At 45.2% G+C, this 13,818-nt stretch overlaps 1 protein-coding gene across 2 annotated transcripts in view; it reads right to left on the bottom strand.

Moving 5' to 3' along the window:
- ctbp2a (C-terminal binding protein 2a) overlaps positions 1-11,541 on the bottom strand; it is an 84,241-nt gene extending 72,700 nt beyond the window's left edge. For both annotated transcript variants that reach the window (XM_035400682.1, XM_035400686.1), the window contains exon 1: positions 11,194-11,541. The gene's annotated coding sequence lies outside the window, so the exon portion shown is untranslated. The remainder of the gene's footprint in view (positions 1-11,193) is intronic.
- Positions 11,542-13,818: the final 2,277 nt, after the last annotated feature.

Below are 13,818 nucleotides of genomic sequence, written 5' to 3'. Positions count from 1 at the left end.
AACTTCTTCAGTATAAAAGAAAACATGTCAGTGGAGAGTCACATGGCAAAAAGAATGTATTTTACAGTCAAACTGCACAGGTGTTGGACACAATTGATATTTTATGTGTTCATAACGACTGACACCTCATCCCACAGAAATAATAAAAATACATACAGTCCAATCAACTGGGACCATCTTCTCACTCGCCAAAATACTTTTCCCCCTTTTTTGTGGAAGAGAGTAGACAAGCACGCAGTCTTTTTTGCAGCATGTGACGTCACCAACTGCTTCCTTTCCCACCGCAGTTCACAAGCCAATCAGAGTCAGAGGGAGATACTTCAGGAGCAGCTTTAGCAAACAGACCGCAGGAACCCAATCGACCAGCTGGGGTTAGTAGAGAGCAACAAAAGTAGATACCGCCTGACTGAACCCTCCCTACTGGGTGATGCTACCGCCATTACATGTAGCCCTGTGGGCTACCAGCCACATTCGGCACTGTCCTGGTCAGGATTTGAATTCGATTCACAAGGCTCATCTTTTCACCAGAACAGTGCCTTAACAGGATGAGCCACCCAGCAGCCTCAAACGAGCTCTTATCTTTTTATGCAAGAAGGAGATATCATACTGGGTGACGGGGAATAAAACTCACAAAAATGATGCACAGAAGATACCCTCGAATATATTGGACAGCAGCAGCATTTTCTGATGCCCTGGTGAAATGTGAAAGTCAGGTGTTGAGAGAGCCAGAGAAGAAGAGTGTTCCTCTGATAGGGGCAGCAACTGTCAGAGCTGAAGGGTACATACCCAGCTCTGACACCCCACTGAGAAAGCTCCGCATTCAACTTCATTTGTGCAGAGATGCTGTCATACAGACGCTTTACAGAGAAACACAAAATAAGAAAACTGGAAAAGACACAGTATGAACTCCCCCCCCCTCCCCAAAACTGGTTGGCTCTAGACCCAAAGAACCATGATTGAACAATAATAGAAGGTAGGCTACATGTGTGAGCTGTCAGTAATTCACAAGGCACATTCCTCGTACTGATGAACTTTATGGAAATTTTGGTAATGCTCCCTGAATATATTAAATGCAAAAAAATAAAATAAAATTTTAAAAAAAGTGCAATTTAAACCATGCGTGAACTAATTTACTCAGCAGCTATGAGCTGAGCAATACCCCACAATGGGACTCTGGGATTTTACAAAATGCAACGGTCTCTTGGAGGGGGCCTGAAATCGTCCCTGGCTCTGCATTATTCTACATTCACAGAGGAGCGGCGGTTTTTGTTCTCGGCGAGGTTTGTTTTGTCAAAATTACACATTTCACTTTCGGCACGATAAAAGCTTCAAGCTGTAGTGAAGACAAATTTACAAGAACTCACTTCCAGTTTCATACTGTAAACAACTTTCCCTGATTCAAAAAAAAAGAAAAAAGAAAGAGAATAGTTTTAGTTTTTTTCTGGAATGGAGATTGTGAGGAGCGATGAGAAACGCAGCTCAGCAGATAAGGCTCTCAGCCATCAGCCCTGCCGAGAGGACAGCCCCGGCTTTTTATTTATCTCGGGCAGGTAATTATTCCCAGTGTCAGCGCTCGTGCCTCCTGCGCTAAATCGATCCCGCGGGCTTTGTGTCCTCCACCGCTAAATCTCAGTCTCTTAAGGTGCAGCCGCCGCACAAAAAACTCATCTTTCAGCTTCATCTTTCAGCCGCAGTAAGTTGCTGAGACAGTTAATGGTGCTGAGGGAGGGGTGCAGCGGGGTGGGGTGGGGATGGTGGGTGGGTGGGGGGGGGGGGTACAAAATCCCTCTTTTATTCCTTTTCCTTCCAGAGGGGTGTGTCTACCGGGGGCCAGATCTGCCCGTGCTGCAGCTGCGGGCCGCGGGGGCCTGGCTGCGTCGAGCTCCAGCGCCCTGCCTGCGCCGGGGCGGGCGGTGCGGCGGCAGCCGTTTATTAGCGGCGCTAACGGGCTGTACCAGCGGCGGCTCCGCGTCACTCAGCTGCCCTGCTGAGCACAGATGGCACATTGTCTGCGGCGTCCCGAAACGCTCACACACAGCGCGGTGCATTTGGGCTGAAACGCTCACATACAGAGCGGTGCATTTGGGCTGAAACGCTCACATACAGAGCGGTGCATTTGGGCTGAAACGCTCACATACAGCATGCTGCATTTGGGCTGAAACGCTCACATACAGCATGCTGCATTTGGGCTGAAATGCTCACATACAGAGCGGGGCATTTGGGCTGAAACGCTCACATACAGAGCGGGGCATTTGGGCTGAAATGCTCACATACAGAGCGGTGCATTTGGGCTGAAACGCTCACATACAGAGCGGTGCATTTGGGCTGAAACGCTCACATACAGCATGCTGCATTTGGGCTGAAATGCTCACATACAGAGCGGGGCATTTGGGCTGAAATGCTCACATACAGAGCGGGGCATTTGGGCTGAAATGCTCACATACAGCATGCTGCATTTGGGCTGAAATGCTCACATACAGAGCGGGGCATTTGGGCTGAAACGCTCACATACAGAGCGGTGCATTTGGGCTGAAACGCTCACACACAGAGCGGTGCATTTGGGCTGAAACGCTCACATACAGAGCGGTGCATTTGGGCTGAAACGCTCACATACAGCGCGGGGCATTTGGGCTGAAATGCTCACATACAGCATGCTGCATTTGGGCTGAAATGCTCACATACAGAGCGGGGCATTTGGGCTGAAATGCTCACATACAGAGCGGGGCATTTGGGCTGAAACGCTCACATACAGAGCGGGGCATTTGGGCTGAAATGCTCACATACAGAGCGGGGCATTTGGGCTGAAACGCTCACATACAGAGCGGTGCATTTGGGCTGAAACGCTCACATACAGAGCGGTGCATTTGGGCTGAAATGCTCACATACAGAGCGGGGCATTTGGGCTGAAACGCTCACATACAGCGCGCTGCATTTGGGCTGAAATGCTCACATACAGCATGCTGCATTTGGGCTGAAATGCTCACATACAGAGCGGGGCATTTGGGCTGAAACGCTCACATACAGCGCGGGGCATTTGGGCTGAAATGCTCACATACAGCATGCTGCATTTGGGCTGAAATGCTCACATACAGAGCGGTGCATTTGGGCTGAAACGCTCACATACAGAGCGGTGCATTTGGGCTGAAACGCTCACATACAGAGCGGTGCATTTGGGCTGAAACGCTCACATACAGCATGCTGCATTTGGGCTGAAACGCTCACACACAGCGCGGTGCATTTGGGCCAGGTACTGTTCTGCCTTTTGTGCGTGTTTTTCAAGCTTCGTCAATTTCTAACATCACCATAAGACTTGCTGAACATACAAGCAATTCCCTTGAAGTACAACAACAATTGGACAGAATTGGGCGCAGACGCATTGGCGGCCGCAAGTGAAGTGTCGTCCTCTGACTTCGCAAGCACAAACTCAATAAGAAAGCGCAGTGTGACGAGAGGCACGGGGAAATGAATCACAAACGAATAAGCAGACGAAGGAGAGCAGGAGCGTGGCCTGAACACACTCAAACACAAGCACAAACACCAGAGGCCACCGCACCAGGGCCGCCGCACCAGAGGCCACCGCACCAGGGCCACCGCACCAGGGCCGCCGCACCAGAGGCCACCGCACCAGGGCCGCCGCACCAGGCCGCCAAACCAGGGCCACCGCACCAGAGGCCACCGCACCAGGGCCACCGCACCAGGGCCGCCGCACCAGAGGCCACCGCACCAGGGCCGCCGCACCAGGCCGCCAAACCAGGGCCACCAAACCAACCCGCTGCCGGGTCAGAACAGGCAGTGCTCATTTAGATGAAAATAGCCCCCGGTTTCCAGGAAGGAAAAATCTTCAGCGTCTCAATTCCAGCAGGTGGGTGTTCATTAGCCAGAAGAGCGGGGGGGGTCTTTCTAATAGAGTGCAGTCGATCCCTCATATTTCATTTGTTCGCTACGTGGACTCACCACCCAGAATTTAACAGTAATCTCCATTCCATTCCTACCTGTCCCACTTAATGTTCCCTCAGTTGGGAAAAAAAAATCTGCAAGTCTGTCAAGACGCCTGAGAGGGGCGCAGTAGAGTGTGCCCCACAGCTGGAGGGAGGGGTGGGGGACCTGAGAGCGGTGCTGCAGTGTGTGCCCCACAGCTGAAGGGAGGGGTGGGGAAACAAGGCTTGGCTCAAAGGCAAAACTGAGCAATAATTAAAAGTGCTGCAGACGAGCCGGCGGCGGCACCGCGATGCTTTATTTCCGTCCCGCGGCCAGTGCGCAGGCGGAGTTTGGCCCCGCCCCCTCGCTGCAGGTATTGACTCTGCCGATCCTTTGAGGACGAGTGCCTTCTTGCTTCTCGGGCGTGACGAGATACAACCTCCGTGACACGGCAGATGTCCACGAACTTCAGGATCACCTCTCAAAAGATTATCTCCAACTCAGAGTGGAAGTGAGGTGATCCGGAGCCGATGGCACGCAGCCTGTTACACACCGAGCGGTGCTTTCACGGGCTGCTGGAGAACAGCGCTGGCTTCTCCCCGGCGGCTGGGGATCCAGGGACTGACAATTATGACAATGACAATAATGACACAGGTGCTCTCTGGGCCCTGTGGAGGACTCGACAGCAACAACCACAAATACCTGACTCCCATGACTACTGCGGGCCTACCCAGTACCTTGCAACTGATAACAGCCCTGAGGGGCATCATTTTAAAGCCAGCTCAGTTATTGAACGTGGCTTTCTCTGCATTTTTCATCCATCCCTCAAAAAGGGAGACTTTGGAGCCAGAGAGCCAGCAATCACATACTGCAACGCTCCATTACGTTTATAAAGGCCAGAGTCTTTTTTTAATTTATTTTTTAAGAAATGAATACGTAAACAGTTTTGAAGCAGGAACCAAATAAAAGATTCATTTTCTATTCTCTCGTGAGTTTTTTTTCCCTCCAGTGGAGGCTCCCTTTAAAATCAACCACACTTTACTTCCCTGGATTCTGGATTTGTGGATTCTGATCCCTGTTGATTCCTTTTCATTCAAAGAACTGGGAATAACACATTGATATATTGTCGATTTGAGCCGTTTACCCTGCGTATATATTTGTGGAGTACTCAATCCTGTATTGGTTCAAACAGCTATCAGTTAGGGCTGTTTCTATCTCTGTATTTGTGTATGCTTTAAAAAAAGGAAATTTTGTAATCATTTTAACCCAATCTTTTAATAAAATAAATAAATAATAGGGTTGCACTGTTCCACTCTGTGGACGGGCCCTACAATCGGTATCTGTTTAGGCACTGTTCAATAGTGTGGAAAAGCCCCAAGGTCTGGTATAGAATTCAATCCATGCACAGTGCCGACCGTGTCCAGCTGACCAGCAGGCCGACACATAACTGGCCTGCAGGGACAGGAAGAGAGTGATTCAGTTGGCCAGGTCCACCATGGCTCGTCACTCACCAGTGACCCCTGCTGGTCATTCTGGAACCCACAATCTGCTTGTTCAAGCTGCACTTGAAAGGCCTTGCTCCGACATGTCTACCAGACAAACTTGCAAACTGTGGTGTAAAAAGATCCAGCAGCTTTCCATTGTGTGGTTTAATGGAGGACGTGCTTGTATGAGCTCTCTCTAATCACTAGTGGAGGTCGGGAAAGTGAGTGAAAAATTCCAAAAAGGGGAAGAAGCTTAAAAATAAATAAAGCATGTACAGATAAGCTTGCTTAAATGATAACTGTACCTAACTCCATTTGACCCTACCCCCATGATATAAAAAAAATGTAGCCATTGAATCTAGTAACTGTTGATGACAAGGCCCAGCCATGACAGTGACACTGCTGGTGCTGTTTACAAGCGTGGCGATGAGGGTCACCATCTGGCCCGTCTCACTGGGGGTGCAGTGGCACTTTTTGCTCAGTTTTGGCAGGAATAACATTCCCAGCATGCTCTGCTCCACAATGTTTTAAAGACAAATAAGAGGGGGGGGAGAGCTCTGGCATCCTTCAAAAAGACAGAGAAAGGCATCTTGACACGCTGAAGAGGGCGTCCTCCGGGAGGAACAAACTTACAACTTCCAGCTCGATGCAACAGAGGGCTGGGAAAAAAACAAGAGACAAGGAGCTTCCTGCGCTAGGAGGGCACCTTTCCATGGACGGCACACACAACAGGCTTTTAAAGACAGCAGCCAAATCCAATCAGGAGGGCCACACGGACCTGGTTTAGTCCCACAGCCCGTATAGGGCAGCTGTACAGCAGCAGGTAAGCGTGTGGCCACCACATCCTCCTTTCAGTCCCCGCTCAACCGTGCGAGCGCAGGCGGAGGACTGCGCGGCTCAGCCCCACATTCCCAAACAAGATCAGATCAGAGCCTCTCTCTGACGTTCACACCATTAAAACTGTAAAAATACTTTTTTTAAAACATGAGGGGTGAGTCAAAGAAAATGCACTTACTCATTCATGGGTAAAGCTTGTGAACTCCTAATCACTCCGTACCTTTGTAGCCCAATAAGGCTGTCAGGCATGCAGACCGCAAGCTTAAATTGATACTGCTGTAGGTGACGTAGGTGAATTGATTCCTGATTTGGTTTCATATATAAAAAGTTCATATTAAAAACTGGACACGGACTCAAACAACTCTTTTTCATACACAATTATATCAATGGCTCGTCAACCTCTGGAAAAGAAATACAAAAAAACAGGAATCTTCCCTATTTGCTCTTGTCAGGAAGGTGGTCTTCCCTACTTTAAACTCACACAATCACATCTGAGCCAACTGTAATCATTTTATCTCGGTCTCCACATCAAATGTCTTATATTCTGTCCTGGGCATTCAAATGCATGAATTATTAAATGGCATTCCTAAAGTAGCCTTCATTCTTGTCACGCATTAAAGAGTCTAAGAATAGTTTGTGTGGCAAAGTGGAGAAAACAAACGGCTCCTTTATTTATGGGGAAGTATGTATACATGCCCTGCGTTCTAGACACAGTAGAGCAGGGTGTGCATGGATGCATGGGGCTGTATGGATGCTGAAATGATGAACTAGCCTGCAGAAGTGAAGCGAGGGACCCTGGCCCAACACAGCAGGCTGGATGGGGGGAGAAGAACGGCTCATGGCTAGGTGGCCCTTCCTGTTTCTGAAGCAGCGTGCATTTACCAGTCTCCATTTTCCTCACGGTTCCCAGCCCAGAATTAACGTGCAAGATCTGCATACTACCCCAGTAACTGAAGAATTTTCTTTCTGTATAAACTCAGATACTGAAAACGTTGCAAAACATGCCCCCCCCCCCCCCCCCCCCCCCCCCCCCCCCCCCCCCCCCCCCCGAAGGAATACTGAAATATTTATTAATGAACTAATTGGTTAATTTGTTAATGACGTGGTGTCTGAGGCATGGCAATTTCAACACATTCACCACATTCTGCATTTGAGATGCCATGCTATACCAGGGTAGACATGTACCGACTGTGACTTCAATCGTCTAACCCTGGTCAAGAACATATTCAAGTACTCAGCCTTAAAACAGCACACTCTTCTCATCTAAAATATTACAACAAAGCCAATCTCTCTCACATTCCACACACTTTCAATAAAAACTACTAATTACATTAAACTATAAGCAATTTTTTAGAAAATTATATGTTGTAATTTTATACCAATTACATCCTCTAAATAATCGCAATATGTGGCAGCAGTGTCAAAACTGTCTCTGAAGACTCTGCGCTTAATAAAAGCTTTGATGATTAGCCTTAGAGAAAGCCTTTGTGGATTATGCAAGTACAAAGTCAGAGGAACATAAATGAATGTGTGTTAAATAGAGTATTAAGATTTAAGAACATAATTAATAACTATAATTATCATGCTTCTCAGTCACTTGACTTAAAACACAACCCCTGTGAGATAATCAAAGGAACCCAAACCTGACTCTTGTGAATACGGGTTATGACACAACAGCTATGTGTAAGGCTATTGAAAAAATACACACGTCCACATAGCTAATGGAAAAAGCAGGGGAATCAGCGCTCCCCAGGTAAGCCACAGGTTGGGACCACATAGTGTTACAGCCCCAATTTAGCCCAACCCCCTTTCACTCCGCTGCCTATCAAAGAGTAGTATTATCTAACCGCATCATTCGTCCTTAGCACTTGTCATAGGAAGTATCCAATGACACGCCTGACATGAAAAGTAGGTTGCGCACAGGTGCCTTCCAAGCGCATGCCTCCATATCCAGCAATCATAATGCTCAGTGTAGCTCAGGCTGCACCTTGAACAAGTGCAAACCAAAAATGTGTTAAATGGCACAGGACGCCTCGTCTTCACTGCACCTAAAAACACGTAAACTGCAGGAAGTGAATCAAATGGAAGCCTGCGATCTTAAAACGTAGCCGTTTGCGCGACTAACGGTGCCTAGCGGCGTGTAGGCTGCTCTCCGGCTCCGATGACAGGGCCGACGATGAAGAATGCCGCTCCGCAGAGCAGCACTCACGCTAGGATTAGACCTCCTTGTTTCTACATGATTACATGATGCATACTCCATCCCTCGAGACCTTGACATCCAATGTTACCGCCACTGCGACACAACCAATACATCACAATGAAGCACAAGAGAATGTACAAGACTGGAGATTTTATTACCGTGAATAACCAGAGAAATACCTCATTTAGTTCAGCCTGCGTCCAAGCTCCAGTTTCATTTTCTAGTACTTACAGGCCAGCATTTGCTTTAAATAATGGGTTGAAATGTCACATTGTGCACATATCCATAAATATTTCAGGGGGAAAAAAATGCAGAGAAGGAGTAAAGCATTGATTTCGGGCATCTTATTTATTTTGTGAAAATAATTAAATAAGTTTCTCCAAACTCCGCTGCTGGTGGCTAAGGCTAACAGACACAGCTGGATCTGGCCAGATTCCTATGAGAACGCATTCTCCTTCCATTGCATAGCCTAGCTTCAGCGGAGATACAGACACCCACCCCCCCCCCCCCCCCCCCCCACCCCCCCACCCCCCACCAGGGTTCCCGTGGAGATGAGGGCCCGCACTCCTCTGATGGCGAGAGCAGCTGCATCATAAATATTAAAAGTGTTGGTTTGCATTAATCCAACGCTTGTGATAAATCAAAATTACCTCAATTAATTGCCATGTACGGGCTTGAGTCCCAACCTGAAGCATTCGCCCTGGGGTAAAGGGCGTTCCTCTCATATCTCAATTCATGAAGGCAGGGAATACATGCAGGGACTCAAACCCCAGTGAGGGGGTGGAGGTACAAGGAGGCCCAAAATAAAGCACACAGGTTCTCACGGTTTCCATCGGACGGACAGGTTTGCACAGAGCCCTCCCGGTTGCCTTTAACCATTTCACCCAGAGCGCGGGGGGCTCACATATACACTCACAGGCGCAAGTCAGAGCCCATGAATGATGGACTCTAATAAATATTGCAGGGGCTAAGGGACATCCCCTCTCAAACGCTGCGCTGCTTTGATTGATAGCTCGCCGCTCTATGCTACGCAAACTACGGATGTGAGCGGGGGTGCCGCAAGGTGCGGATCGAGGGCTCCGAGGCAATTTCTCAGTACAAATACGGGAGAGGAGCTCTGGATGTGACAGTTTACTAGGGGGGACAGGAAGCACAGCATAAATGCACTCTGATTTCCCTGCAAGACAGTAACCACTTACAGTGCATTACATTTCAATGAAGAGCAACTTCAACTGAACAGTCTCCAGAAATACAGCCACGGTAGTCAAAATAAAATGTGCTTTAAACAGTTTGAGAACAACTTAAATACTGCTACTTTTTCCAGTTACATAATCTGACTGACAAAACAGAAAAAAAAAAACACTTTGGGAAAGAAATCAGCTAAACAGGAAATTTCCCATTAAAAAGAAATAAACACATGAACACAATTTCTGTGCATGTAAGATTAGTGAAACAAAGGCTCAGTGTTGCAACTGACTTATGATAGCTCGTCGTGAGCTCGAGTATAGGGTATCTTACAAGAGGTGATAAATATTTTCATGCAAAGTGTTATCAAATGACAGAATTCGCCTCTGAGGGATTAGCAAGAACAAATACAATGGGGAGTGACTCTTTATTAGACATCTAAATAAACAAATAAACACTACAGGGAAGTGAATGTGTTTCGATTACGGACCCCCGTAAGCATCGTCAAACTTTTACTCATCCCCCCGTAGTTGCAAAGACTGCTAACGGCAATTTAAGTTCCAAATGTCATCTGCACAACCTTCCTTAAAACACGACATTACTTTAAATGACGTTTAATTACATTTTATATGGTCATTTATGCTATCGACCGTGTGCTTTAGCGAAGCCTGAACGATCAGGAAATCTTAGAAACTATTCTAAACCAAAGCCAATAAGCAGCCTATATTTCACCTTTCCCCCCTTCATGAACTTGTATGTTCCTAGAAGTGCACGTCATTTTCCGTCTGGGTCGCTGCTACTGTAGGCTAGCTGATGCCAATCCAGCCGCTCCAGATATTAATAAGCACTTGCAGTAAGTAAACCATTCAACCAGAAACACAGACAATCCAACACCATGCTCTTCCTTTCTGTTAATAGATAACCAAGTTAGGGTTACATTAACATGTTTCGAGAAATGAACATGTTTCCGGAAAATCTGAAATTCGTGCGCTTCCTAAATTTGACATGCAAGCAAAACAAACACGGCGGTAAGCGTGTTTAAACATTCAACAAAATACAGTTTGCTTTTATCTTGCAAGCTCAACAACTGCAGTACTGGCTTTCATTTATTTTTCCCAAGTCACTGTACCGAGTTGATCAAATCAGATGACGATATGCCATCAAGGGAACAGAGGAAGATTCAACGGGGGCTAACAAGGAAAGGTGGCTAGCTCTGGTGGAATTTCTTTTATTCATAATTATCAATTATTTTACCTTAGTATCATTTGTGGAAAGCCACCTCTTAAGTCCAGTATATCTGTGAAGATGGGTGTCGGACAACAACCAAGAGCAAAAGCATGTAAAAATTCTTATTCGTTTTCACAGAGAACTGAGGTTTTGTATGACCAAAGATGTCCTCGGAGCGGAATACAATTCCTCTTCTCATTCCTTTCTTTATGGCGCAGTGAGACCAGCACACATGGACGTTGTGGACACGCTATCGGTAGCGAGCAGGCTAAAGTATACACACATTATGCGATCACATCAGCTTTAATACATATTTTCTTTTTTAAATTAACTAAACCTTACCTTGATGTATGATGTTTATTGCAAGTTCAAGGAATGACTTTAGGCACCCAAGAATACCATCATCCGCGTTTGAAGATCGCTTCCTATCGATCTTGCATTCGAGATTAGTGATCCACCTTAAAAATGACACAAAAACTTAATCCTCCGAAGCTCTTATAACGGTGCAGCTACAGAGAAATTTCCGACGTTGAAACAACTAAATCGCCTTTTCCCTAGTCTCCGACGCGTTTCAGTAAATATGTGGCGAGTTTGTATGGCGCACCCACTGGCTACAATGTTGCGAGATTTAAGATACTCTCTTCTATTATTTGAGGATTGAGAGGTGTGTGTGTGTTTTCTTTTCTCTCTCTCTCTCTTTTTTAACTAAGGCGGGGCTTTAGTTCATACAAACCAATGACACAATCCCACATGAGCCAGCCTCGCCCCCCTGCACACATTCATCGAGCAGATTTTACTCGGGCATTGGGTCGTCTTCGTGGGAGAGTGTTCTAGGGGGCAGAAATTGCCGTAAGGAGGCGAGCGGGATCACGCAGAAGATACTGCAGCTTGTAGCTGCTCTCAGACAAATGCACTTGCAATCGAACACTAAAAAGCAGCATCAAAATAAACATTGTCATTAGGCTTGTTGTTCTCGTAACAAAAGTTGCAAATAATAATAATAATGTATCTTCATACCTGGGGTATTTCGTATCGTCAACCCAGAGTGCCCCTATAAGTAAACATAATTACAACGAAATTATCCATCTGGCTCGTCAAAACTAATGATGTAATAAAAATGAAATTAAAATAAGTATGAGAATTATTATAAATATAAGGAATTTATAAGTAAATTTTTAACTTAACTCATAACAAACATACACGTTTTCCTTTTTAAAAAAATTAAATTTTCACCATTATAGCACTCCCAGCTCACTACACAGGCACAGTGAAAGAAAGCAAGTGGAAAGTAAATTACTGACAGTTGATTTTCCCAGTGAAAGTTTTGCTGCTACACTATTTTCAAAGATCCAACTTTTTTTTTTCAAGCAGTCCAAGAGTGGGTGCTTTTTAACAGGAATAACATAGGCCTCCATTACTTATGGCAGATTTTTTTCTGGACTTTCCATGTTCACAATTTCTGTACCGCTTGAGTCCTATCTTTGGCGTGTTCAGTAGAGCTAATTCTGAGATGAACAGTTCACCATGTCCTTCCCAAAGTGTTGGTGCGGGTGTGGCCCAGCCATTCCCTCTCCAGGGAACTGATCTGACCTGTCTTGTCCTAGACAGCATAGATCTTAAATATGCACTTTTGTATTTCCATGTAATTAATGTAATTAAATGCTACTGAATCTGTTGGGAAATAATACAAGCCTGTAGTTATATATTATTTTTAAAATATTTATATTTGATATTTTTATGCATACTTTCATTTCTAAATAAAAAGTTTATCTGGTCAGAGATTAATAAGCGACTATATATATATATATATATATATATATATATATATATATATATATTTCAGAATGTTATTTTATGCATGGATTTATTTTGTTCTTGAAGGTTAAACTGGATTTCATTTATTAGCACAGTTAAAGTAGATGTAATTAATTTTCCACAACTTGCATTAGGATATTAATGCATTATTCCCTGTGGCAAATACACAGAGGGAAGAATATTTAAACAAAATATTCTGCTGTGTTACATGCGCTTGTTCTGCATTTGTGGCTGGAAATTGTAACAAGTTTCATTTACGAATGTTCTGCCAAGAAAACACAGTCCTTGTGAAAATAATATGATGTATCATTCTTATTCATATGCATGTATTACATGTTATGCATACAAAATGACAATTTAACAAGACCAGGTCAAAACCTAATATATGGCTGGACCTCTCCGGCCGACCAATGGTGTAACTTCATAACTCGGCCGACCAATGGTGTGACTTCATCACTCAGTCACTTAGTCAGTCACAGACATTCGCATTTGTAAGGCTGGCCCCGCTGTTGCGGTCCAGCCAAAATAACTGCTAGTGAATTTCATGGTTTAACTAGTCTAGAATAATCCCTACAGGCATTATTTTGACGCAGGGATTGATTCCAAGTGTATTTTCTGTCATTTGTTTGCTTTGGATTAGGCCTTATCTAAGGCAAATTACAGAGCCTGCATCTGACATATGGCCTGCTTACTACATACTTCTGGATATTTACTAAAGCAATTTGGGTTTGGTACCTGCCCTGTTACAAAGACTGGGAATTGGACCTCACCATTAAAGATGCATGCATTGTTTTTTCACCTGTGTTCCCTTATGAAAATGGAATATGCTGCAATATGTGGTAAATATGTGGACTTTTAACCTTTTAGGTAGTGCAGAAACAAAATATTGTCTAGTCCACTTTGTGATTTCTGCCAGGGGGATATTGGAGGCCCTTATTAAACATTCTGAGAATGCCCAGAAGTAGCTAAAATTTGGAAGTAGATGTCTTCCTTTCAATCCATTATTTTAAATTAGGATATTCACTCCTAATATGCAGCATTTTTTTTTTTTTTTTGGATGGTGAGAAGCAAATATGGTTGGCTGGCTGCACTGTAGTGGCAAGGCTTTTGGAATTGTGACGTTAGCCTCCTCATTCCCTCTCGGCACCACTG

This window comes from Anguilla anguilla, chromosome 18 (genome assembly GCF_013347855.1).
Source record: "Anguilla anguilla isolate fAngAng1 chromosome 18, fAngAng1.pri, whole genome shotgun sequence".
Classification (NCBI taxonomy): Eukaryota; Metazoa; Chordata; class Actinopteri; order Anguilliformes; family Anguillidae; genus Anguilla; species Anguilla anguilla.
Note: the sequence above shows the minus strand (reverse complement) of the source record. Positions and strands in the feature narration are given on the sequence as shown.